The sequence below is a fragment of the Amblyomma maculatum genome, chromosome 5 (assembly GCF_055883805.1).
Source record: "Amblyomma maculatum isolate TAMU_Amacu chromosome 5, ASM5588380v1, whole genome shotgun sequence".
In the NCBI taxonomy this organism is placed as follows: domain Eukaryota; kingdom Metazoa; phylum Arthropoda; class Arachnida; order Ixodida; family Ixodidae; genus Amblyomma; species Amblyomma maculatum.
In genome coordinates this window covers 133,267,726-133,294,296 of record NC_139348.1, presented here as the reverse complement: position 1 = coordinate 133,294,296, position 26,571 = coordinate 133,267,726, and the positions used below count along the sequence as shown (strand labels likewise).

The following is a 26,571-nucleotide window of genomic DNA, read 5'->3' as shown; positions in this document are numbered from 1 at the left end:
GCCATATATTTAGCAAAGTAGAAATGCAAAAAAGCTCATGTGATGTGCGGTACTAGCGCACTTTAAATTAGCAGTCATCAATTTTTTGTTTACTCTTTCTGTCATGACGCGCATGACATTATACAGAATACCAGCATTCACCCGGATCGCGCGAAAAAGCGCAAAATAATTGATTACTATATTTTACCGAACCGAACGAACGAACAAATGAAAGAAGGTTTTAAGTAATTGGAACCGAAGCAAAGACTTCGGCTCCAAAGCAAAGCTGCAGTCCCAGATCCGATGAACACGTGTGGTGAAGCGTACATTCAAACAATGCGTAAGCAGCGGAAGATTCTTCTTATTCCGCAGACGGAACAAAAGCAGGGCTTGTCCTGCAGCACGGTGAGGTCAGCATGAAGGACGTTACCAGGGCCACCAGAACCTCCGGAACATAGAGCACAGTTGCGTTAGCCATGGTGCCGCGATGGCTGCTCCCATTTCCGCTCATTTATTTATTATTTCGCTTTTTGACAGCAGACAAATGCAATGCCTGATGCAGGAACAGAAGCTAAATGCAATTGGTGCCTGACGAGGCCTCTGTACCTATGCAGGCCGGACAGATGCTGCAGCATGTATTTAAGTATGAATCTTTTTCTTGACAAGACCAGGTATATAGGGTGACGCTCTTCTACAAATACGAAAACTTCTCACACATACAATAGCAAACAACATACCAGGCATTGCATGATATTAGCTTATTTACAAAAAAGCGGCGGAACATGATCGCCAATGTCCCGAAAGTATTAAAAAAGCCGCTAAAACCGTATTTCTTGATAAAATAATCAAATAAAAAGGACAAACACTTTGCGCTACAAATGTATTTGCTGTGCAATTGAAAATCGCAATGCATATTTTTTAATTCTACAAACTCAGGTCATCAAGGCGCTGGCCCGGCAGAGAACCAGCGAGCCGGCCACGGCGAGCGGGGACTCAGGCCGCGCGGCCGGTGCCCAGAGGACGACGTAGGCCCCGTCCGGAGCGCGCGCGTTCTACTGCAGGCCCCAAATAAACGTTTTACCAATCCAATTTACAAACTTCTCAAAAGGAATAACTCAATTGATTTGTGTAAATGCTATACTAAGACCATGTTTTGCACTCCTCTCAGAAATTCGAAGGGTTACTACATGACCCGGAATACTTTTGCGCAAAAGATATTGAGGATAATTACTACAGCCAGTCAGATAAAGGTCCACGAATATTTTGCAACAATGTCCGAAGCGGTCGAGCACAAAATCTGGTACGTTTGGTATGGAATGATTCGTTATCAAGAAAGAACGGTGGTTAAAAGCTTTCACTCGGCTCCCCCTCAAGTACTGATGACGGTAGCGAAAACGCGCCGCCCAAGCAAACGCCTGCAAGCGGGGCCTGAACGGCACGCACACTGAAATCTCCCCTGTTAAAAAAATTCAAGACATCTTAACATCGCTTCAGCCAGACGCAGACGGACGCAAAACAAAAAGAAAACGTTGGACAGCTCGGAGAGCGGCGCCGAAGTGCTTCGTCATGGCGTCGGCGTGTACACGTGTCCAACAAGCGCACAGTCGAGCGGATGCGGAAGTGTTTGCAGCCCCAAGAAATAAACCAATCACAGCGAAAAAGAACATTCTAGAACGATTTATCAGTGACTGCGCATGCGCGCCACCCGTTTTTCTTGGAGGACTGGCTCACGGGCAGCCAGATCGTCTTTCGTCGCTGGCGTTGCGTGACGTGCCAGGTTCCCTTTAGCGCTATTGACCACTGTGCTCTTCGTGGATGTCTGGACGCTGGCGGCTGTTTGCCGTCGTCTTCGTTCGTCGCCACGGGAGGCTGTAGAGGCAGTTATACTCCTGGTCGACCGAGGAACTGGGATGTCTTCGAGCTATGCCTTCGGCTTCCAGGTGAGTGCAGATTTAGTCCTCGCGGCGAGCTATGCTAGTGTCGGTGAAGCTTTATTAACTGCTTACATTTGAATAATGGCATTTCTACCATGAAAACTGTGACATGAAATAACCTAAGTGCTTGTATAGTAGTTTGCCGCGCCTTGCCTTGCATTTCGTCGCTGTCTCCAGAAATGATAGCGATAGGAGCTCACTGCCGTTTCTGTCGCGCACTAAGTACCCGTTCAAAAGCCTTTGTGACACGGCCACTGTGTCGTGTAGAGGAACAGTTTGCCTGTGATTTACTAGACATTCCAGAGCAAGAAGCATTTCCGCCTCGGTACTGCATAGAAGCGTGTGCCGCCATTTATCGCATTGTTCTGCCTCTGGTGGGCCCACTGCCGCCGCCAGATTTGCACTCGTTAAGCCTCGTCACATTGTAGCAAGAAAATCTCGTAGTGGCGTAGCGTTGACGACAACGCTCACAATATTCGCGTTTCCCCCTGCGTTTACCGTGTAATGCAAAAGAGAAGACGCTGAAAGAGGACGTTAACAAGAAAAGTGCAAAGGGGGGGGGGGGGGGGGGGGCGGTCTCATCACACTAGTGAAAAGGAGAAAGCTTTTCCCGAGTCGCCATCTTGGCCTCCTCGAGCCTGCGCAGCCGCCGTCTGCTGAGCTCCCCCCGCGTCGCCATCTTGCTCTCCTACACCCCGCGCAGCCGCCGTCTGCCAAGGGGCTTTACCGTCTGCACTATCACGGCGCCATCTTGTTGCACTGTCAGACGCCACCTCCACGCGCGGGTCATTGAACGTGAGCCCCGCATCGTCATGCTTTGCTGTCAGTCTCCGCTTGCGGGTGAACGGCCAGCTTCGATTCGCTTTCTTCCGCGAAACTGGGAAGATGAACCGCGACCTCATCCTTCTACGGAAGTTAAGAAAGTCAATCCGCGGGTAAAAAAAAAAAAAAAAGCCAGCTTTTGCTGGAATCGGCATGCGGAAAACGTCCTACGTTGCGCGTTTACCAACTAGTGAGAGCTTGTCTTTATATGTGTTTACTCTGTGCACGACTTGCATGCCTTTTTCATGTACTGCCGCAGACTTTTAGGGGGAAAGCCTTTCTTGGCTCATGAGTGGTGTAAAGAGGGAAGGGAGTGTGTGTCGAAAGTGCCTTCAATTGGTGTGAGCTAATGTGTGTGCATTGTACTTGATGGTATGCAATATGTTAATTAAGGATTGCCAATGAATATAAGCTATGAAACTAATAGTAAATGACTTATAGCGTATATTGACAAGAGATGTATATAGTGATAATAGAGATAAATAACTGCAAGATTAGACAATGATAGTGAAATTAATACTGGTTGTCAGTGTGTATGTGTGTGTGTGCATGAAAACAAGAAAAGGAATAAAAAAAAACATAAAACTGAATAAAAAAAACGTGCGTGTGTTCGAAATGCCATTGCGTCATACCCTCAACGGTAGAGCATGAGTGCCCTCCTAATTTTCCAACGATATCTCGTACTGCTGGTCCGGTCGAAAAGCCTTCGGTCTAGGTGTAGTACTAGTCGGTGCCGCGTGCCGGAATTTGGGGACTGCGTAAAAACATAGTATCATGATAATTTGTCGTTCTTGTGATTGATTATTGATAGCGATGTAATGGGGGATGACAGATTAATAAAATAATTGTAATTGATTTATTTATTAAATGATGAAATAAAGAAATGTAAAAACTGGAACAAATGTTCAAAGGTGCCAATGTACTCAGATGGAAAAACCAATGCTTGATCATGCTAAATTTAGTGAGTTATAGATCAATTAATTAATAAGGCGCCCGACATGCTGTTCCCAAGGATGCGGGATCGAATCACGGCCACGGTGCCGATTTTCGATGGAGGCGAAAGAAAGGCGCCCGTGTGCATTGCGATGTCAGCACACTTTAATGAACCCCAGTTGGCCGAAATTTCCGGACTCCTTTCAGATCCTGCGTCTCATTTAAAACCAAAACCGAATCTAATTGAAATAATTGAACAAAATCAAATATCGGATAAAAGGGGTGTCAAGACGCTCAGAATGAAGCCAATGCTTCATGACGCTAATTCAAAATTGATTGATTGAAGAATTGAAATCATTATAGAAATTAAAACTGGATAAAATGGGTTCAGAGGCGTCAGAATGCTCAGAATGAAGAGTTGATGGTTGATGCTGTTAAGATACGCAGTGCCTGGTGTCATCGACGGTACCGGAACCATGGAAGAATGCAAACATTATCCTCATTCACAAGAAAGGGGACTCTAAGGACCTTAAAAATTACAGACCAATCAGCTTACTGTCTGTTACGTATAAGGTATTTACTAAGGTAATCGCTAATAGAATCATGACAACCTTAGACTGCAATCAAGCAGGGTTTCGGAAACGGTACTCTACTATCGATCATATCCATACAATCAATCAGGTGATAGAAAAATGCTCGGAATATAACCAGCCCTTATACATAGCATTCATTGATTACGAAAAAGCATTTGACAGTTGAAACCTCGGCGGTGATGCAGGCATTGCGAAATAAGGGGGTAGACGAGGGGTACGTGAAAGTGCTGGAAGATATATATAGTGGCTGCACAGCAACCATAGTTCTGCATAAAGAAAGTAACAAAATTCCCATAAAGAAAGGTGTTAGGCAAGGAGACACAATCTCCCCAGTACTATTCAGAGACTTGGAATGTGAGCAGTTAGGGATAAGGGTAGATGGAGAATACATCAGTAATCTGCGATTTGCTGATGACATTGCCTTGCTAAGCAACTCGGGGGATGAACTGCAAATAATGATTGATGACCTAGACAGAAAAAGTAGAAAGGTAGGCTCGAAAATACATATGCAGAAGACTAAGGTAATGTTCAACAGCCTCGGGAAGGAACAGCAGTTTAAATTAGGTAGCGAAATACTGGATGTAGTAGGCGAATATGTCTACTTAGGACAGGTAGTAACCGCAGATCCGGACCATGAAAAGGAAATAACAAGAAGAATAAGATTGGGAGGGAGCGCATTTGGCAAGCGCTCGCAGATTATGACTAGCAGCTTACCGGTATCGCTCAAGAGGAAAGTATACAACAGTTGCATCTTGCCTGTACTCACCTATGGGGCTGAAACGTGGAGGCTAACCAAGAGAGTTCTACTTAAGTTGAGGACAACCCACAGGGCTATGGAACGAAAAATGGTAGATGTAACATTAAGAGATAGGAAGCGTGCAGAGTGAGTCAGAGAAATAACTCAAGTTACCGACATTCTAGTGGAAATTAAGAAGAAGAAATGGACATGGGCAGGACATGTAGTGCGAAGAGAGGATAACCGATGGTCGCTGAGGGTAAAAAACTGGATTCCAAGGGAAGGAAAGCGTAGCAGGGGGCGGCAGAAAGTTAGGTGGGCGGATGAGATAAAGAAGTTCGCAGGGGTCAAGTGGATGCAGCTAGCACAGAACCGGGTTATGTGGAGAAATATGGGAGAGGCCTTCGCCTTGCAGTGGGTATAATCAGGCTGATGATGTGATGATGTAAAGATAATTTTATTGTGTAATTGATCAGTCAATTAAAATAATCAGAGGCAGAAATGATTCAAAAGCGCCAAACTGCTCAGAAAGCAAAGCTAATGTTTAATGATGACGAGCATTCGTGTGTAAAGCATACGAAATAAAAATATAAAATATGAAAAAGTGAGAAACAGCGTCCTTTTTTATAAAACGTTAACACATCATAGAGGAGCACACGTGTCCTGCTAACTTTCGCGCCAGCTATGTGATACGGCTATAGAGACGTTAAAATTATTCATGCATCAGCTAAGCGGCGTCTTGTCTAATTTGCCAGGTTTTGACTCCAAGCGTCAATGTATACATCCGCTCTTTTTATCGGATGTGGTAGTTGCTTTTTCTTTTCCGCCACTGCATGTGTTGGGCGTTTGCGAATGACTCACGCGCAGGTACTGCAAGCGAGCAACATATTCGCAGCACCGCACGTACTTTGTACTCTTACAACGAGGAAAGCAAACTTAGTCACTGCGCAGAAGCACACTCCTCAGAACTCCCTGCGCCGCTTTGCATTCCAGCCCCCTCACTAAACCACCGTAAGCTGACTTTGGCCAAGGGTTAAAAAATAAAACATTTGAACTAGACAAGGGAAACCACTTGAATACAGCTGCCAGCCGTCTGGCGCACTACAGGCAAATTTTTTTTTTTTGTTATTAACGTTAATAATTGGGATAACTTCCCAAACCTTTCAATATTGACTTTAGACAATAAATGTGATTTTCATAGTTGGAGAGCACCTTCGGAAACCCCCATTTCATTTATTTCTGACAAAGAAAGCCTCACGTGTATCTTTTTTTTTTTTCGAGCTCTTAAAGAGAAAGCCCGCGAAAAAACACTTGTCTAACGCTTTTGCGCGCTATGAACGAACCCGACAGCCGTGACTCGACAGCCGATTTCCGGTGGTAGGAGGATACGTTGGGGATGGTTGCAGCGAGCGCGGTGAGCAGTGCATCGTCACGTGCGCCGGCTGACTGATGCGGGTGAAGAATCTAACGCGGACATATCGGCCTGCCGCTGCAACGGTGCCATGACGCCGCGGTCGCAGCTGATTTTTTTGTTTTTCATTTCTTAATACGCCCAAGAAACATCCCGGATGGGTCCCACTGCTAAAAGCTTTTGCCGAGGTCGTAAATCCTTATCGCTTGGCAGATGGTGGTTCGTGCACTTAAACCATGGTTCAGAGCAGCACAATCGTAGCGCGCGAATGCGCGAGTCACGCGATTTTTTTTTGTACTTCGCGCGCATTCCTTACAGATCGAGGAAAAAAAAAAAAAACGCGTGAGGCGTTCGTTGTCACAAATAAATGGAATATGTTTCTGAAGGTGCTCTCCAACTTTGCAAATCACATTTATTGCCTAAAGTAAACACTAGTTAGAAATTTAGGAAAATTATCTTCAGTAATAATTATTTATTGCGAAACAAAAAATTGCCTTTGGTGCGTCAGACGGCCAGCTCTAGCAACTGGTTTCCTTGGCCTATCTCAAATGTTTGATTTTTTAACCTTTCACTAAATTTAGCTTGGAGACTCTGTATAGATAGTTACTAAGATAGTGATAGCTAATAATAGGGCCAGTTTATGTTAGTGATAACGGTATGTGATAGGATGAGACAGATAAAGTTCTAGTTTATTGTTTTTAACATCGCGAAACGATTCAGGCTATGGGAGATATGAGTGATAACGCAACTCTTGGGAATTTAGGTCAGCATAAATAGTCATGCCATGGATATCGGTTGACAAGGTGACGACGTCGGAATAGTATTGGGTCTCGGAAAACGTAGAACGAGCTCATAACGGAACTATGTACCACACCCTTTTGCATTCTGCAAAATCGTCCCTGAAACGGTCCTTGTAGTATAATTGTAATCCAAGATATGTATAGTGCTGGTCTGTGAGTAATCGAGTGGCGTTTAAAAGCTTTGTGTGGAGCTTATATAATTTTTAAGTGTTCCCGCCGGTCGCTTGGTATACCGATCATAGAGATGCCTCCCCGCGCTGCTTCCTCCCCTATGTCGTCTAGAAAGACCAAATGATGTCATCGGGGCTTGGTTGTTTGGTTTACGGGGTTGTCTCAAAGCGATATGAGACCGTAGTGGATGGCTCTTAAAGTTTCGACCACCTGGCCAACGCGCACTGACATCGCACCGCACACGGGCGCCTTGCTTTTCGGCTGGGATTCGATTCCGCATTCTTGGTCACAGCAGTCAAGCATCCTAACCACTCCGCCAGTACAGCAGGGTCATCAGGGCTTTATGGGTGCGCCCGCTCACTGGATGCTGTCAAGTGAAGCGGGCTTTGACTTAGCTTGGTGGGGCGCTGTCGCAACTCAGTCACTTTTCTTGCACTCTGGCAGGGGAAGGGAAAGAATTAGGAAAGGGAGGAGAGAGAGAGAAGCATGATTTTCGATCGCCGATATGTTTAGTGTTAATGAAGCCAGATTAAATTTTTTTGCGTTGCAGAGAGGATTGATGCGATACCTATTGCTCATGCGTGTTGTCTAGTTTCGAAAAGAGCTTTTCACAGGCTTTAATTGCACCAGGTTAATTTTCTGCCTTGCTGGTGGTATACGTTCTCGCGTGTGGTCTCCTCCCTAATTCTACTTGCTTACGTCTTCTGGTTACAGCTCCGCCTTTGCTGTCAAGGATACGTAGCCTATGACACTGCACACGACACCGGGACCTGCTGTTTGTGTGCACCCCTGACCGGCCAAGGAGCGGGAGCAGGATTATCTTCCAGCCAGGCCTTCGGCTTCGAAGGTGAGTTGCGGGGCAAAGTCTCGTGGCGAGGGCGACTTGTGTCTGTGAAACCATACTCTAACTCAGCTACTCACATTGGATTACTCTTTTTTTTTGTGCATCAAAACTGTAACACGAAATTATCTCGGCACTTGCATAGCGGTTTCATGGACAGTCGCCATCGGGTCTTTTTTCCGTGACGAAAGCGCGGCGGGAAATAGGACTCAGGGCGGCCGCTGGTTTAGATGACGTTAGGCAGGGTAGGTGTAGATATTGAATCCGCGAGGAATTGCATGACTTCATTGCCTCAAGAAGCTTTACCTAAGCAAGCCCGCTGCCGTTTGCGTCACGGAATAAGCACCCGTTCCGAAAGCCGTTGCGGCCCAGCCACCATGTCATCTTGAGGAACGGAAGTGCGCTGTAATTGTACGACATATGGTTCGTGGCCGCACGTAGCTCTCGGAAAATCTCGCCAACCTCTTCAAGCAACTCTGAAGAACGGACGCTGCCTGCGGTCTGTAGCGTTTCCGCTGCAGCCAAGGTCAGAGCGGCAATGTTTCTCTTCTGACTGGGGCATGCACCGCTCCTCGTTGACTTGTGCCGTGTGGCCACAACTTGTGCTACACGGCAGCAATGGGGAGTATACCAGATATGCATTTCTTTGTTCCAAGCTGCCTTTTTGTTTCAGATTTGCTTGAATTACCAGACGACCCTCTTGAGCAGAAAACACATTCGTATCGTTCCTGAAGATCGGCCATGGTCTGTTCGGACATCTGCGCCCTGTGCTGTTTCCTGCGACATCACTGCCGCCTACAGGTTTGCATCCGTTATATGTTTTATATATTATACCGTGTACGACTTTCACGTCTGCTTCTATATTTTGCCACGGGTCTTCCTGTCTCCACACCATCCGCGTAGTTTGGACCTGTGTTCCGTGCGGCCAGCTATCGTCAGGGACACTATGTGCTCCAGTTGCACGCCTTGCATAATATTAATGCGAAATCATTTCTTGGCTTATTGTTGGCGTGCACAAGGTGTGCGACGAGACGAGTACAGGAGATAATGACGATCAGAATGACAATACCAATAACAAAGTAATTAACAGGTCATTGATGACAATAGGTCCTAGCAATGCAACGTACGTTACTAGTCATGGTAACGAGGTGAGACTAATTCAGTGAGATTTTAGGTCAACTATAATCCTCATCACTTGAGGTCAACAGATTGGTTAATAAAATAGTGATAGTTAATGATAGCGATGAGCCATCAGCTGATCACGCAATAGGAAAATGAATGGACAAGATGTCAAGTTTATGGCGTCCTGCATACATGCAAATAAACATGTTTTGACAAAGTGTAGATGTTGGAATAGCACTGGAGGCGTCGAAATAGCATCGGAAGTTGGAAAACGCAGAACAAGCTTATAACGAAACTGTGTTCGGAACTTGCCTTCGTTTCGCATTCCGCTCGTAAGGGGACTTGAAGGACTCCGAAACGGTTCTTGCAGTGATGTAATAATTCAAGAAATGAATACAGGTGGTGAAATTAAAATCTTTGCGTGGAGCCTGTAATTTGTAAAAGCTTTTTGAAAAGTGCTCTTGATGACCGCTCGCAATCCCTTTATGGCGGCGATAGCAAACCTATGCGCGCTGCTATTACGCCTCTTGCAACACCGCTACCGATGACAGGTGTACTACACCTGTCATATTTTTACATTGTGTAAGACTTCATGTTTCATTTATTTTTTGCTGCAGGTCTTCTTCCTATCAACACGTCATTCGTGCGACCAGCTGACTTCGATATCACACGAGTTCCAGTTGCACACCGTGCAGAATATTTCTCCTGCTGCGACATACCTCCACAGTGCTTCAGGTCGTCGGATCAACGGTCCTAGAGTAAGCCCTCAGATTCTGCTTGCTCACGTCTTCTGGTTACAGCTCTGCCCTTGTTATTACAGGTATTTTATCGGTGCGGCGACTGGGGACGAGGAACAAGAAGACAAGACAAGCGCTCGGACTAACAACTGAAGGTTTAATGAAACATACAAGAAAATATATTCTCACATGACAACCAGAAGCGCATGCGCTATTCCTTCCCACGAAAAAACCAAAACATACAGCTATGGACCCAAATATGACAGTTCACAATCATTAATAATTACTGAAGGTGTGCTAACGCACGTATCACTATTTTTATGGATGTGATAGGCTTCACTGAGTTCTCTGGTCAATTTGTTTTGATTCCTGATAATAATCTTAGCTTTATCAAGGATCGGAGTGCATGCATCGAAGGTGTCGAAAAACGCATGCCTCCGATCCTTGATAAAGCTAAGATTATTTTCAGGAATCAAAACAAATTGACCAGAGAACTCAGTGAAGCCTATCACATCCATAAAAATAGTGACTCGTGCGTTAGCATACCTTCAGTAATTATCAATGATTGTGAACTGTAATATTTGGATCCATAGCTGTATGTTGGTTTTCTCGCGGGAAGGGATAGCGCATGCGCTTCTGGTTGTCATGTGAGAATATATTTCCTTGTATGTTTCATTAAATCTTCAGTTGTTAGTCCGAGCGCTTGTCTTGTCGTCTCTTCTTGTTCCTCATCCCCTGTCGCCGCGCCGTAAAATATCGAAGATGAACCAACTAGCTCAAATCTCTGTTGTTATTACAGATGCATGGGCTTCGGTTCTGACTGCACATGGCACCGGGGCCCGTCGTTCGTGCTCACACCTGATGCTCTGGCAAGCTTCTGCCACATTTGCCATTCTTCAGAGGCGCCTGGAACCCATCGCAGTTTCTAAACCAAGTGAGGAGTGCAACCGAAATTATCTTAAAACCAGGCTTTCCACATCATATGTACGGCAGATGTGTACTTTAAGGGAAGCTGAAACGGTTTTCGAATTGCATAACATTCGGTGGTTGGAAAGAAGGGGTCTCGTTAATAATGTGCGTCAATTTATTGTAAGTTATGTCGATAAAAACGAAAAACAAAAACGAACGCTTGTTAAAAACTCGCCCCTGCCATGCCATCGCCGAAACTGTGGAAAGGGCGAATGTGACTCGAATCTCGGCATGCCTGCCGGTCGGCTAGGTCGGACGCGCGTTTTGCATGCTTCTCTCCATCCCACGTACGCTTTAGTGATCGGCAGGTCAGCGCAATCTGCTGCTGGTGCCGTTTGTTTACAGTTCGGTTCTGCGCTGAAGTTTCCGTGTGTTCAGATTCGACGAGGTCAACCAGCAGATACGCGGCTGTTGCGGAGTGCGGCGCCGCGCGCTTCTCGACGCTCTCCGACTATATAGTGAGCCTATTTTTCTCAGTTGTAAAATAAACGCCGTCCGATGTTCAAAAAACATTTTCCTCGTGTCAGCATTCTTGTAAGTGCGTGAAGCGACTAGTGCCTATCAGCGAGGCTTTTCTTTGTGCTAACATTGGTGGTCGAGTTGGCGTGGTGCTTTATAGTTTCCCAGAATAAACTTTCAGCGCAGTGGGTCTCTGTCATGGAAAGGAAAGAAAAACTATGATTTTCTCTGGAATAAGCTGTGCTTTGTACTGATGATTGTTTGTCGATGACGATAATCGATTCTTGGTAGCGATTGCGGCCACTAGGGATTCTAATTAAATCAGCGCAACTGAAGTCCGCATGCCGTCCTGCCATTGTGCCCGCACCTAATTAGGTTAATACCGTTTTTGCACGGCTGGATTCACCGTCGTTACCCTTACCCGAGGAAACTAAATTTAAAACGCGATTCGTGGCTTACTGTTGCACTGCTCGCTGCCGTTCTCGGTTAGTCAACAGTTACCAGTTAGGTACAGCAAACGATATATGATTGGTAGAATGAAGCTGCATTTTCAGTAGTCATTTATAACGCAGTGACTGGAATGCCGTGCTGCTCGCGCGGCAGCGGTACACTCAAGCTTCGTCCAAGGCAGCACTGCCTCCACATGCCACGCCTCCCGCAAGCTGTCCGTCGATCCCTTGCGCTAGCGTCAAGAAAGCGTACCTAAAGTTATTGCTGTCTTAAATAATAAGCCCAGGGATAACGGAATGTAAAAAAAAAAAAATTAATCCTTATTGTGGATCGCTGACCCATACCGAGATGCGGGTTGGAGTAATAACTGCGATACAAGCAAATTTCTCTTCACAGCTGCGTAGCGGCTCATCCGAGTATCTTGTATACATTAGCTCCTCTGCTAAGGCGGCGCCGTAATTAATGATATCTTCATTTCAGTATCAGACAAAGTGATTTACAGTAGGCAGTTCTATGAGTAGCTCGTTTACTACAGCGCTGCTCATCCCCAAGCGTCGTCTGCTGTAGCGCCAATGAGAAACTAATAGGGTGTTTCCACGTAAGATCGAACGAAGGATGGTTGGTCGACCTTTTAAATTTCTTGCAAAATTTTATACATTGTTGTCTGATGACTGCAAAGAAGAGTGCTGCGATTGGTTTTGCTGCCAAAACATTTTTCGGGGCACAGGGAATTAATAACGACGAATGGGTGGAGTGCCGCGCTTATCTTCTCTGCTGTTTTGACGAACTTTGGTTATGAATTATACAAATATGTTAATGTTAGATAGCTGAAAGGTGTCTGACTAAATACATGCATGTTTTTATTTGTATGCAGTAAATTTTTGCTTAACATTTTGCCTACTTTGCAGTGCTTTATTTCAATAAATATTTATGGCAGAACAGCAATAATTTGACCCTATGTTCTCAGCATAGTTATCTATCAAAAAGTTAAAGCGTATTATTGTATAACGTTTCAATAGAGAGGTACAGTATCGCTAATTTCAAGAAAACAGCCAACAATAAAAGTTCTGAGGACAATTAAAGAAAATTATATCTTTTAAACATTGTCCATCTATTCTCCTCTGCCTCAACTTTCAAAATCATATAAAACATGTATAATTTTGTTGCACTAGTAATTACGGCAACTTCAATAAGGCCCTTGTGCAAGGCACTGGCACCACGCAGATATGAAGATTCTGGGGCATTTGTGAATAGCCCGCGATTTTTAAAATTTGGCTAATATTGTGACAGGAAGAAATATATTTACAAAAGAGGATTAAAGATATATACGTTGAGAGACACCCAAGGAGCCAGGCAAATGAGGCCCCAGCATTCGACGCACTTATCTTCACCTTCCACAAACGAGCGCGCCACTTCAACCTGATCGTTCTCCACCCGTAACAATATTGCATCTTGTCATTTTTTTGTCTCGACATTGTAAATTAGTAGTGAAAGACACAGCAGTGAATGATTCAGAATTAGTTTTGTACGCGTATAGTTCATGATGCGCTGTATCATCGGGCAGCGCACAGACGTTCTTCGCAATCACCTTCATCATAACAATAAAACGTTTTGAGGACAGAAAAAAAAAAATCCCATTTTTGATACCTTTTAAACTTTGTCTAGGTATTCTCCTTCGCGTCAACATTCAATATTATTAAAAACATGTTGCATAATATTGATGCGCTAGTAGTTACGGCCAGTCCAATAAGACCCTTACAGAAGAATTTGCAATTGTTGTAGATCCGAATTCTTGCCCGCTAAGCGTAGAAAATGCAAGCAGGATTGGATTTAAGGTATTTAAAAGATGCCCAACTGTACAGAAAAGATACCGACGGAACTGAGGACGTCAATTTTGAGATGATATGGTCACCGGAGCGGCCATGAGTGCTGGGGTATGCTCACCCCAGACGTTCGTTAAAAGAGGCGGCGCAGTGAGAACTCGTTTTCGCGACTTCAGACCGGCAGAGTTCAAAACAGTGGTATCTCTCGGGTACCTGTTCAACGCATGTGCACTGGAGCTTCGCGATTTTATCTGCCATTTCTTTGCTCGCATCACTACAAGTTGTTAATAACACGGGATTACATGCATAGCCGGGACTACATGGAAGAAACTGTGTGTACAGGAATGAAAATATGCGCTCTCGAATCATTCGAATAAATGAACGCAGCCCAGAAACACCGTTTTAATGAGGCAGTTTTCTATGCCCTTCACAATTTTTCCATTCCACTAAAATTACTTGGAATACGTTGCATTTTCATCGAAATTTATGGTCTTTCTGTGTAATCCGCGTTATGGCGATTGCGAGAAACGTTTGTGTGCGGTCCAATGCCGCCTCGCATCAGGAACTTTAAGCGTACAAAACTGATTCCGAATCATTCACTGCTTTGTCTGTCACCGCTAATGTGCAACGTCGAGACAAGAAATGACCATATGCAATAATGCTACGGGTGGAAAACGTTTAGGACGAAGTCGCGCGCTCCTTTGTGGAATATGAGAAGTGCGTCGAACGCTGGGCCCTCAATGTCTGGCTCCTTGGCCGTCTCTCAATGCATATGTATTTAATCCTGTTTTGTAAATGTATTTCTTCCTGTTACAATATTATGCCAAAATTTAAATATCCTGGGCTATTCACAAATGCCCTAGAATCTTCATATCTGCGTGGTGCCAGAGCCTTGCATAAGGGCCTTATTGAAGTGGCCGTTATTACTAGTGCAACAAAATTATGCAGCATGTTTTAATGATTTTGAAAGCTGAGGCAGAGGAGAATAGATGGTACTCGACAGCGTTTTTCGCAGCGCCGTTTTTTGGAACTGTTGGTTGCTTTAACATTTACAGTAAGTGTCCAAGCTGTTTTACATAGTTCGAATAATCAATGAGATTTTAAATCGGGCTGTGAAGTCACCGGAAGCAGCGCGCACGCAGCAACATCGCCGGCTTCGGCTTGGTATACCGAGAATGACGTCATGATGGACCCGGCCAATCACGGACAACAGCGGCGTTTGTTTGGAGGGCGGACGCGCTTGGGCTCGTTTTCTTGTAAAAAGTGTCGTTTGCGTTCATTTCTGCCATTTTTAGGCACGATAGTCTTGTTCAGTGGACAGAAAACTCTAAAGACGTGTTTCAGCTTCCCTTAAAGCCTCGGTTGCAAGCAGCCTTTATTATTGTACTCTTGTTGTGTCATGCAGTCAAGCACCCGCATACAAGACGACCTGTGTATCCGGCCGTTTTGTTCCACTTTAACTGCCTCTTTTACCATTCGTTGCAGTAACCTGGTTATTGTGTTGGATGTTTCAAAACTGCGTGCACTCTCGGGTGCTTTGTTTGCAGGTATCCTTTCTCCACTAGAGCCAGTGCTGTCGGCAGAGAATACTACGATGTGCCAGACCTCATGCATGGTCAACTACATTGATTGTGCATATTTCCCCATGTATTGCATGACTTAGTTGTGTCAGTGGCGTGTTAAGTCGGCACCGGTGTTGATACTTTGTGAGAAGACACTTGTGTGAATGTGCATGTGTGCAATGAGGATGCCCAAACAGTTGTTATTGCGCTATTTTTACCAATGACGAATTGGTGCAGCTGCGGGAGAGATCTTTACTTTTTGCCCTTGATGAAAAAGAGAAGAGAGTGCAGGCATAATAGCACCTGCCGTCAATAGGACTAGCCGTCCTCTGCAAGGTTTTCTGTCTTAGTTGTCTGAGTTCGCTCCGCAACTTAGTCCTTTCTCTGACGGAATGCCACTCACAACGGCCACCAAAGCTTGTGGTCTGCCAGACGCTGTAGGTTAAATCCCCACCCCGCGTCGCCTACTCACCACATATCCAAGATTCTTCCGTGGCGATCTTTTCGAGAATGCCGAAGACTACGTGAACGCAGATCCTGCGCTTTTCTACCTGACGAATTATGCATTGATTCCTCATGTTTTCGAGCTCGTTTACTTTATTCTTCACGAGAATTGGAAGCCTTCTCTGCATACTGCGACAACATGCGATAACGAATCTTCAATCAGATGGTATGCTGTTGGTGCAGCAGAAGAGCTCTTCGCATTTTATCCTGGAGTCCTTTGCTGCAGCAGTGTCGATGAAACGGAGAATACAAACATCCCAAACTAGAAATTCAAGGAGATGAGACCAAACGTTCGACGACCATGTACTCCTTTTCGCGTTCGATTTGTGTTTTCATCATTCGAATTGTGTCAAAAGCGGCGTCAGTCGGTCTCAGATGTTCTGTGCTTTTGCTAGGTATCGTGGTCTGCCAGAGAACTAGGTTCTGAAAAGAAGTCCGCTATACAGTCACAAACGTATTCATATAGTACAAGGCGACACAAGAAGCTATAACGCCAGAAATCTTTGGACTGGAACTACATGAACGCAACAGATCTTCGGCTTTTCAACCTGAGGAATTATGCATTGATTCTTCGTGTTTTCGAGCTCGTTTAATTTCCTGGTCACGAGAATCCGAATACCTCTCGGCATACTGCGATGACATGCGATAACGCACCTTCAATCAGATGGTATGCTGTTAATACAGCAGAAGAGCTCTTCGCATTTTATCCTGGAGTCCTTTGCTGCGGCAGTGTCGATGAAACGGAGAATGCAAAGATTCCAAACTGGAAATTCAAGGAGATGAGACCAAACGTTCGACGATCATGTACTCCTTTTCGCGCTGGATTTGTGTTTTCATCATTCGAATTGTGTCAATAGCGGCGTCAGTCGGTCTCAGAAGTCCTGTGCTTTTGCTAGGTATCGTGGTCTGCCAGAGAACTAGGTTCTGAAAAGAAGTCCGCTATACAGTCACAAACGTATTCACATATTGGAAGGCGACACAAGAAGCTATAACGATAGGAATCTTTGGACTGGAACTACATGAACGCAACAGATCCTCGGCTTTTCAACCTGAGGAAATATGCATTGATTCTTCGTGTTTTGGAGCTCGTTTAATTTGATCGTCACGAGAATCCGAATCCTTCTCGGCACACTGGCGATGACATGCGATAACTCATCTTCAATCAGATGGTATGCTGTTAATACAGCAGAAGAGCTCTTCGCATTTTATCCTGGAGTCCTTAGCTGCGGCAGTGTCGATGAAACGGAGAATGCAAAGATCCCAAACTGGAAATTCATGGAGATGAGACCAAACGTTCGACGACCATGTACTCCTTTTCGCGTTCGATTTGTGTTTTCATCATTCGAATTGTGTCAATAGCGGCGTCAGTCGGTCTCAGAAGTCCTGTGCTTTTGCTAGGTATCGTGGTCTGCCAGAGAACTAGGTTCTAAAAAGAAGTCCGCTATACAGTCACAAACGTATTCATATATATCAAGGCGACACAAGAAGCTATAACGCCAGAAATCTTTGGACTGGAACTACATGAACGCAACAGATCTTCGGCTTTTCAACCTCAGGAAATATGCATTGATTCTTCGTGATTTCGAGCTCGTTTAATTTGCTCGTCACGAGAATCCGAATACCTCTCGGCATACTGCGATGACATGCGATAACGCATCTTCAATCAGATGGTATGCTGTTAATACAGCAGAAGAGCTCTTCGCATTTTATCCTGGAGTCCTTTGCTGCGGCAGTGTCGATGAAGCGGAGAATACAAAGATCCCAAACTGGAAATTCAAGGAGATGAGACCAAATGTTCGACGATCATGTACTCCTTTTCGCGCTAGATTTGTGTTTTCATCATTTGAAGTGTGTCAATAGCGGCGTCAGTCGGTCTTCACAATTCCTGTGCCTTCGCTAGGTATCGTGGCATGCCAGAGAACTAGTTGCCGAAAAGAAGTCCGCTATACAGTCACAAACGTATTCATATAGTGCAAGGTGACAAAAGAAGCTATAACGCCAGAAATCTTTGGACTGGAACTACATGAACGCAACAGATCTGCGGCTGTTCAACCTGAGGAATTATGCATTGATTCTTCGTGTTTTCGAGCTCGTTTAATTTGCTCGTCACGAGAATCCGAATCCTTCTCGGCACACTGGCGATGACATGCGATAACTCATCTTCAATCAGATGGTATGCTGTTAATACAGCAGAAGAGCTCTTCGCATTTTATCCTGGAGTCCTTTGCTGCGGCAGTGTCGATGAAACGGAGAATGCAAAGATCCCAAACTGGAAATTCATGGAGATGAGACCAAACGTTCGACGACCATGTACTCCTTTTCGCGTTCGATTTGTGTTTTCATCATTCGAATTGTGTCAATAGCGGCGTCAGTCGGTCTCAGAAGTCCTGTGCTTTTGCTAGGTATCATGGTCTGCCAAAGAACTAGGTTCTAAAAAGAAGTCCGCTATGCAGTCACAAACGTATTCATACATTGCAAGGCGATACAAGAAGCTATAACGCCAGAAATCTTTGGACTGGAACTACATGAACGCAACAGATCTTCGGCTTTGCAACCTGATGAATTATGCATTGATTCTTCGTGTTTTTGAGCTCGTTTAATTTGCTCGTCACGAGAATCCGAATCCTGCGCGGCACACTGGCGATGACATGCGATAACGAACCTTCAATCAGATGTTATGCTGTTGGTGCAGCGGAAGAGCTCTTCGCATTTTATCCTGGAATCCTTTGCTGCGGCAGTGTCGATGAAACGAGGAATGCAAAGATCCCAAACTGGAAATTCAAGGAGATGAGACCAAACGTTCGACGATCATGTACTCCTTTTCGCGTTCGATTTGTGTTTTCATCATTCGAATTGTGTCAATAGCGGCGTCAGTCGGTCTCAGAAGTCCTGTGCTTTTGCTAGGTATCGTGGTCTGCCAGAGAACTAGGTTCTAAAAAGAAGTCCGCTATACAGTCACAAACGTATTCATATATATCAAGGCGACACAAGAAGCTATAACGCCAGAAATCTTTGGACTGGAACTACATGAACGCAACAGATCTTCGGCTGTTCAACCTGAGGAATTATGCATTGATTCTTCGTGTTTTCGAGCTTGTTTAATTTGCTCGTCACGAGAATCCGAATCCTTCTCGGCACACTGGAGATGACATGCGATAACTCATCTTCAGTCAGATGGTATGCTGTTAATACAGCAGAAGAGCTCTTCGCATTTTATCCTGGAGTACTTTGCTGCGGCAGTGTCGATGAAACGGAGGATGCAAAGATCCCAAACTGGAAATTCATGGAGATGAGACCAAACGTTCGACGACCATGTACTCCTTTTCGCGTTCGATTTGTGTTTTCATCATTCGAATTGTGTCAATAGCGGCGTCAGTCGGTCTCAGAAGTCCTGTGCTTTTGCTAGGTTTCGTGGTCTGCCAGAGAACTAGGTTCTGAAAAGAAGTCCGCTATACAGTCACAAACATATTCATATATATCAAGGCGACACAAGAAGCTATAACGCCAGAAATCTTTGGACTGGAACTACATGAACGCAACAGATCTTCGGCTGCTCAAGCTGAGGAAATATGCATTGATTCTTCGTGTTTTCGAGCTCGTTTAATTTGCTCGTCACGAGAATCCGAATCCTTCTCGGCACACTGGCGATGACATGCGATAACGAACCTTCAATCAGATGTTATGGTGTTGGTGCAGCGGAAGAGCTCTTCGCATTTTATCCTGGAATCCTTTGCTGCGGCAGTGTCGATGAAACGGGGAATGCAAAGATCCCAAACTGGAAATTCATGGAGATGAGACCAAACGTTCGACGACCATGTACTCCTTTTGCGTTCGATTTGTGTTTTCATCATTCGAATTGTGTCAATAGCGGCGTCAGTCGGTCTCAGAAGTCCTGTGCTTTTGCTAGGTATCGTGGTCTGCCAGAGAACTAGGTTCTAAAAAGAAGTCCGCTATACAGTCACAAACGTATTCATATATATCAAGGCGACACAAGAAGCTATAACGCCAGAAATCTTTGGACTGGAACTACATGAACGCAACAGATCTTCGGCTTTTCAACCTCAGGAAATATGCATTGATTCTTCGTGATTTCGAGCTCGTTTAATTTGCTCGTCACGAGAATCCGAATACCTCTCGGCATACTGCGATGACATGCGATAACGCATCTTCAATCAGATGGTATGCTGTTAATACAGCAGAAGAGCTCTTCGCATTTTATCCTGGAGTCCTTTGCTGCGGCAGTGTCGATGAAGCGGAGAATACAAAGATCCCAAACTGGAAATTCAAGGAGATGAGACCAAATGTTCGACGATCATGTACTCCTTTTCGCGCTAGATTTGTGTTTTCATCATTTGAAGTGTGTCAATAGCGGCGTCAGTCGGTCTTCACAATTCCTGTGCCTTCGCTAGGTATCGTGGCATGCCAGAGAACTAGTTGCCGAAAAGAAGTCCGCTATACAGTCACAAACGTATTCATATAGTGCAAGGTGACAAAAGAAGCTATAACGCCAGAAATCTTTGGACTGGAACTACATGAACGCAACAGATCTGCGGCTGTTCAACCTGAGGAATTATGCATTGATTCTTCGTGTTTTCGAGCTCGTTTAATTTGCTCGTCACGAGAATCCGAATCCTTCTCGGCACACTGGCGATGACATGCGATAACTCATCTTCAATCAGATGGTATGCTGTTAATACAGCAGAAGAGCTCTTCGCATTTTATCCTGGAGTCCTTTGCTGCGGCAGTGTCGATGAAACGGAGAATGCAAAGATCCCAAACTGGAAATTCATGGAGATGAGACCAAACGTTCGACGACCATGTACTCCTTTTCGCGTTCGATTTGTGTTTTCATCATTCGAATTGTGTCAATAGCGGCGTCAGTCGGTCTCAGAAGTCCTGTGCTTTTGCTAGGTATCGTGGTCTGCCAGAGAACTAGGTTCTAAAAAGAAGTCCGCTATACAGTCACAAACGTATTCATATATATCAAGGCGACACAAGAAGCTATAACGCCAGAAATCTTTGGACTGGAACTACATGAACGCAACAGATCCTCGGCTGTTCAACCTGAGGAAATATGCATTGATTCTTCGTGTTTTCGAGCTCGTTTAATGTGCTCGTCACGAGAATCCGAATCCTTCTCGGCACACTGGCGATGACATGCGATAACGAACCTTCAATCAGATGTTATGGTGTTGGTGCAGCGGAAGAGCTCTTCGCATTTTATCCTGGAGTACTTTGCTGCGGCAGTGTCGATGAAACGGAGAATGCAAAGATCCCAAACATGAAATTCATGGAGATGAGACCAAACGTTTGACGACCATGTACTCCTTTTCGCGTTCGATTTGTGTTTTCATCATTCGAATTGTGTCAATAGCGGCGTCAGTCGGTCTCAGAAGTCCTGTGCTTGTGCTAGGTTTCGTGGTCTGCCAGAGAACTAGGTTCTGAAAAGAAGTCCGCTATACAGTCACAAACATATTCATATATATCAAGGCGACACAAGACTCTATAACGCCAGAAATCTTTGGACTGGAACTACATGAACGCAACAGATCTTTGGCTGTTCAACCTCAGGAAATATGCATTGATTCTTCGTGTTTTCGAGCTCGTTTAATTTGCTCGTCACGAGAATCCGAATCCTTCTCGGCACACTGGCGATGACATGCGATAACGAACCTTCAACCAGATGTTATGGTGTTGGTGCAGCGGAAGAGCTCTTCGCATTTTATCCTGGAATCCTTTGCTGCGGCAGTGTCGATGAAACGAGGAATGCAAAAATCCCAAACTGGAAATTCAAGGAGATGAGACCAAACGTTCGACGATCATGTACTCCTTTTCGCGTTTGATTTGTGTTTTCATCATTCGAATTGTGTCAATAGCGGCGTCAGTCGGTCTCAGAAGTCCTGTGCTTTTGCTAGGTTTCGTGGTCTGCCAGAGAACTAGGTTCTGAAAAGAAGTCCGCTATACAGTCACATACATATTCATATATATCAAGGCGACACAAGACGCTATAACGCCAGAAATGTTTGGACTGGAACTACATGAACGCAACAGATCTTCGGCTGTTCAACCTGAGGAAATATGGATTGATTCTTCGTGTTTTCGAGCTCGTTTAATTTGCTCGTCACGAGAATCCGAATCCTTCTCGGCACACTGGCGATGACATGCGATAACTCATCTTCAATCAGATGGTATGCTGTTAATACAGCAGAAGAGCTCTTCGCATTTTATCCTGGAGTCCTTTGCTGCGGCAGTGTCGATGAAACGGAGAATGCAAAGATCCCAAACTGGAAATTCATGGAGATGAGACCAAACGTTCGACGACCATGTACTCCTTTTCGCGTTCGATTTGTGTTTTCATCATTCGAATTGTGTCAATAGCGGCGTCAGTCGGTCTCAGAAGTCCTGTGCTTTTGCTAGGTATCGTGGTCTGCCAGAGAACTAGGTTCTAAAAAGAAGTCCTCTATACAGTCACAAACGTATTCATACATTGCAAGGCGATACAAGAAGCTATAACGCCAGAAATCTTTGGACTGGAACTACATGAACGCAACAGATCTTCGGCTTTGCAACCTGATGAATTATGCATTGATTCTTCGTGTTTTCGAGCTCGTTTAATTTGCTCGTCACGAGAATCCGAATACCTCTGGGCATACTGCGATGACATGCGATAACGCATCTTCAATCAGATGGTATGCTGTTAATACAGCAGAAGAGCTCTTCGCATTTTATCCTGGAGTCCTTTGCTGCGGCAGCGTCGATGAAACGGAGAATGCAAAGATCCCAAACTGGAAATTCATGGAGATGAGACCAAACGTTCGACGACCATGTACTCCTTTTCGCGTTCGATTTGTGTTTTCATCATTCGAATTGTGTCAATAGCGGCGTCAGTCGGTCTCAGAAGTCCTGTGCTTTTGCTCGGTATCGTGGTCTGCCAGAGAACTAGGTTCTAAAAAGAAGTCCGCTATACAGTCACAAACGTATTCATATATATCAAGGCGACACAAAAAGCTATAACGCCAGAAATCTTTGGACTGGAACTACATGAACGCAACAGATCTTCGGCTGTTCAACTTGAGGAAATATGCATTGATTCTTTGTGTTTTCGAGCTCGTTTAATTTGCTCGTCACGAGAATCCGAATACTTCGCGGCACACTGGCGATGACATGCGATAACGAACCTTCAATCAGATGTTATGCTGTTGGTGCAGCGGAAGAGCTCTTCGCATTTTATCCTGGAATCCTTTGCTGCGGCAGTGTCGATGAAACGGGGAATGCAAAGATCCCAAACTGGAAATTCATGGAGATGAGACCAAACGTTCGACGACCATGTACTCCTTTTCGCGTTCGATTTGTGTTTTCATAATTCGAATTGTGTCAATAGCGGCGTCAGTCGGTCTCAGAAGTCCTGTGCTTTTGCTCGGTATCGTGGTCTGCCAGAGAACTAGGTTCTAAAAAGAAGTCCGCTATACAGTCACAAACATATTCATATATATCAAGGCGACACAAGACTCTATAACGCCAGAAATCTTTGGACTGGAACTACATGAACGCAACAGATCTTTGGCTGTTCAACCTCAGGAAATATGCATTGATTCTTCGTGTTTTCGAGCTCGTTTAATTTGCTCGTCACGAGAATCCGAATCCTTCTCGGCACACTGGCGATGACATGCGATAACGAACCTTCAACCAGATGTTATGGTGTTGGTGCAGCGGAAGAGCTCTTCGCATTTTATCCTGGAATCCTTTGCTGCGGCAGTGTCGATGAAACGAGGAATGCAAAAATCCCAAACTGGAAATTCAAGGAGATGAGACCAAACGTTCGACGATCATGTACTCCTTTTCGCGTTTGATTTGTGTTTTCATCATTCGAATTGTGTCAATAGCGGCGTCAGTCGGTCTCAGAAGTCCTGTGCTTTTGCTAGGTTTCGTGGTCTGCCAGAGAACTAGGTTCTGAAAAGAAGTCCGCTATACAGTCACAAACATATTCATATATATCAAGGCGACACAAGACGCTATAACGCCAGAAATGTTTGGACTGGAACTACATGAACGCAACAGATCTTCGGCTGTTCAACCTGAGGAAATATGGATTGATTCTTCGTGTTTTCGAGCTCGTTTAATTTGCTCGTCACGAGAATCCGAATCCTTCTCGGCACACTGGCGATGACATGCGATAACTCATCTTCAATCAGATGGTATGCTGTTAATACAGCAGAAGAGCTCTTCGCATTTTATCCTGGAGTCCTTTGCTGCGGCAGTGTCGATGAAACGGAGAATGCAAAGATCCCAAACTGGAAATTCATGGAGATGAGACCAAACGTTCGACGACCATGTACTCCTTTTCGCGTTCGATTTGTGTTTTCATCATTCGAATTGTGTCAATAGCGGCGTCAGTCGGTCTCAGAAGTCCTGTGCTTTTGCTAGGTATCGTGGTCTGCCAGAGAACTAGGTTCTAAAAAGAAGTCCTCTATACAGTCACAAACGTATTCATACATTGCAAGGCGATACAAGAAGCTATAACGCCAGAAATCTTTGGACTGGAACTACATGAACGCAACAGATCTTCGGCTTTGCAACCTGATGAATTATGCATTGATTCTTCGTGTTTTCGAGCTCGTTTAATTTGCTCGTCACGAGAATCCGAATACCTCTGGGCATACTGCGATGACATGCGATAACGCATCTTCAATCAGATGGTATGCTGTTAATACAGCAGAAGAGCTCTTCGCATTTTATCCTGGAATCCTTTGCTGCGGCAGTGTCGATGAAACGGGGAATGCAAAGATCCCAAACTGGAAATTCATGGAGATGAGACCAAACGTTCGACGACCATGTACTCCTTTTCGCGTTCGATTTGTGTTTTCATCATTCGAATTGTGTCAATAGCGGCGTCAGTCGGTCTCAGAAGTCCTGTGCTTTTGCTAGGTATCGTGGTCTGCCAGAGAACTAGGTTCTAAAAAGAAGTCCGCTATACAGTCACAAACGTATTCATATATATCAAGGCGACACAAGAAGCTATAACGCCAGAAATCTTTGGACTGGAACTACATGAACGCAACAGATCTTTGGCTGTTCAACCTGAGGAAATATGCATTGATTCTTCGTGTTTTCGAGCTCGTTTAATTTGCTCGTCACGAGAATCCGAATCCTTCGCGGCACACTGGCGATGACATGCGATAACGAACCTTCAATCAGATGTTATGCTGTTGGTGCAGCGGAAGAGCTCTGCGCATTTTATACTGGAATCCTTTGCTGCGGCAGTGTCGATGAAACGAGGAATGCAAAGATCCCAAACTGGAAATTCAAGGAGATGAGACCAAACGTTCGACGATCATGTACTCCTTTTCGCGTTCGATTTGTGTTTTCATCATTCGAATTGTGTCAATAGCGGCGTCAGTCGGTCTCAGAAGTCCTGTGCTTTTGCTAGGTATCGTGGTCTGCCAGAGAACTAGGTTCTAAAAAGAAGTCCGCTATACAGTCACAAACGTATTCATATATATCAAGGCGACACAAGAAGCTATAACGCCAGAAATGTTTGGACTGGAACTACATGAACGCAACAGATCTTCGGCTGTTCAACCTGAGGAAATATGGATTGATTCTTCGTGTTTTCGAGCTCGTTAAATTACTCGTCACGAGAATCCGAATCCTTCTCGGCACACTGGCGATGACATGCGATAACTCATCTTCAATCAGATGGTATGCTGTTAATACAGCAGAAGAGCTCTTCGCATTTTATCCTGGAGTCCTTTGCTGCGGCAGTGTCGATGAAACGGAGAATGCAAAGATCCCAAACTGGAAATTCATGGAGATGAGACCAAACGTTCGACGACCATGTACTCCTTTTCGCGTTCGATTTGTGTTTTCATCATTCGAATTGTGTCAATAGCGGCGTCAGTCGGTCTCAGAAGTCCTGTGCTTTTGCTAGGTATCGTGGTCTGCCAGAGAACTAGGTTCTAAAAAGAAGTCCGCTATACAGTCACAAACGTATTCATACATTGCAAGGCGATACAAGAAGCTATAACGCCAGAAATCTTTGGACTGGAACTACATGAACGCAACAGATCTTCGGCTTTGCAACCTGATGAATTATGCATTGATTCTTCGTGTTTTCGAGCTCGTTTAATTTGCTCGTCACGAGAATCCGAATACCTCTGGGCATACTGCGATGACATGCGATAACGCATCTTCAATCAGATGGTATGCTGTTAATACAGCAGAAGAGCTCTTCGCATTTTATCCTGGAGTCCTTTGCTGCGGCAGCGTCGATGAAACGGAGAATGCAAAGATCCCAAACTGGAAATTCATGGAGATGAGACCAAACGTTCGACGACCATGTACTCCTTTTCGCGTTCGATTTGTGTTTTCATCATTCGAATTGTGTCAATAGCGGCGTCAGTCGGTCTCAGAAGTCCTGTGCATTTGCTCGGTATCGTGGTCTGCCAGAGAACTAGGTTCTAGAAAGAAGTCCGCTATACAGTCACAAACGTATTCATATATATCAAGGCGACACAAGAAGCTATAACGCCAGAAATCTTTGGACTGGAACTACATGAACGCAACAGATCTTCGGCTGTTCAACTTGAGGAAATATGCATTGATTCTTCGTGTTTTCGAGCTCGTTTAATTTGCTCGTCACGAGAATCCGAATACTTCGCGGCACACTGCCGATGACATGCGATAACGAACCTTCAATCAGATGTTATGCTGTTGGTGCAGCGGAAG

The 26,571-nt window shown here is 44.9% G+C and overlaps 1 long non-coding RNA gene across 2 annotated transcripts; it reads left to right on the top strand.

Moving 5' to 3' along the window:
* Positions 1 to 1,618: 1,618 nt before the first annotated feature.
* On the top strand, positions 1,619 to 16,760 carry LOC146189607 (uncharacterized). Of its 2 annotated transcripts, XR_014707673.1 has the most exons (6): positions 1,619 to 1,919; positions 8,094 to 8,226; positions 8,894 to 9,021; positions 9,960 to 10,100; positions 10,879 to 11,013; positions 15,328 to 16,760. It is a non-coding gene; the product is annotated as an uncharacterized LOC146189607 (long non-coding RNA). The 2 variants fall into 2 exon arrangements; XR_014707674.1 differs by lacking the exon at positions 15,328 to 16,760 and having other exon boundaries at positions 10,879 to 13,097.
* Positions 16,761 to 26,571: the final 9,811 nt, after the last annotated feature.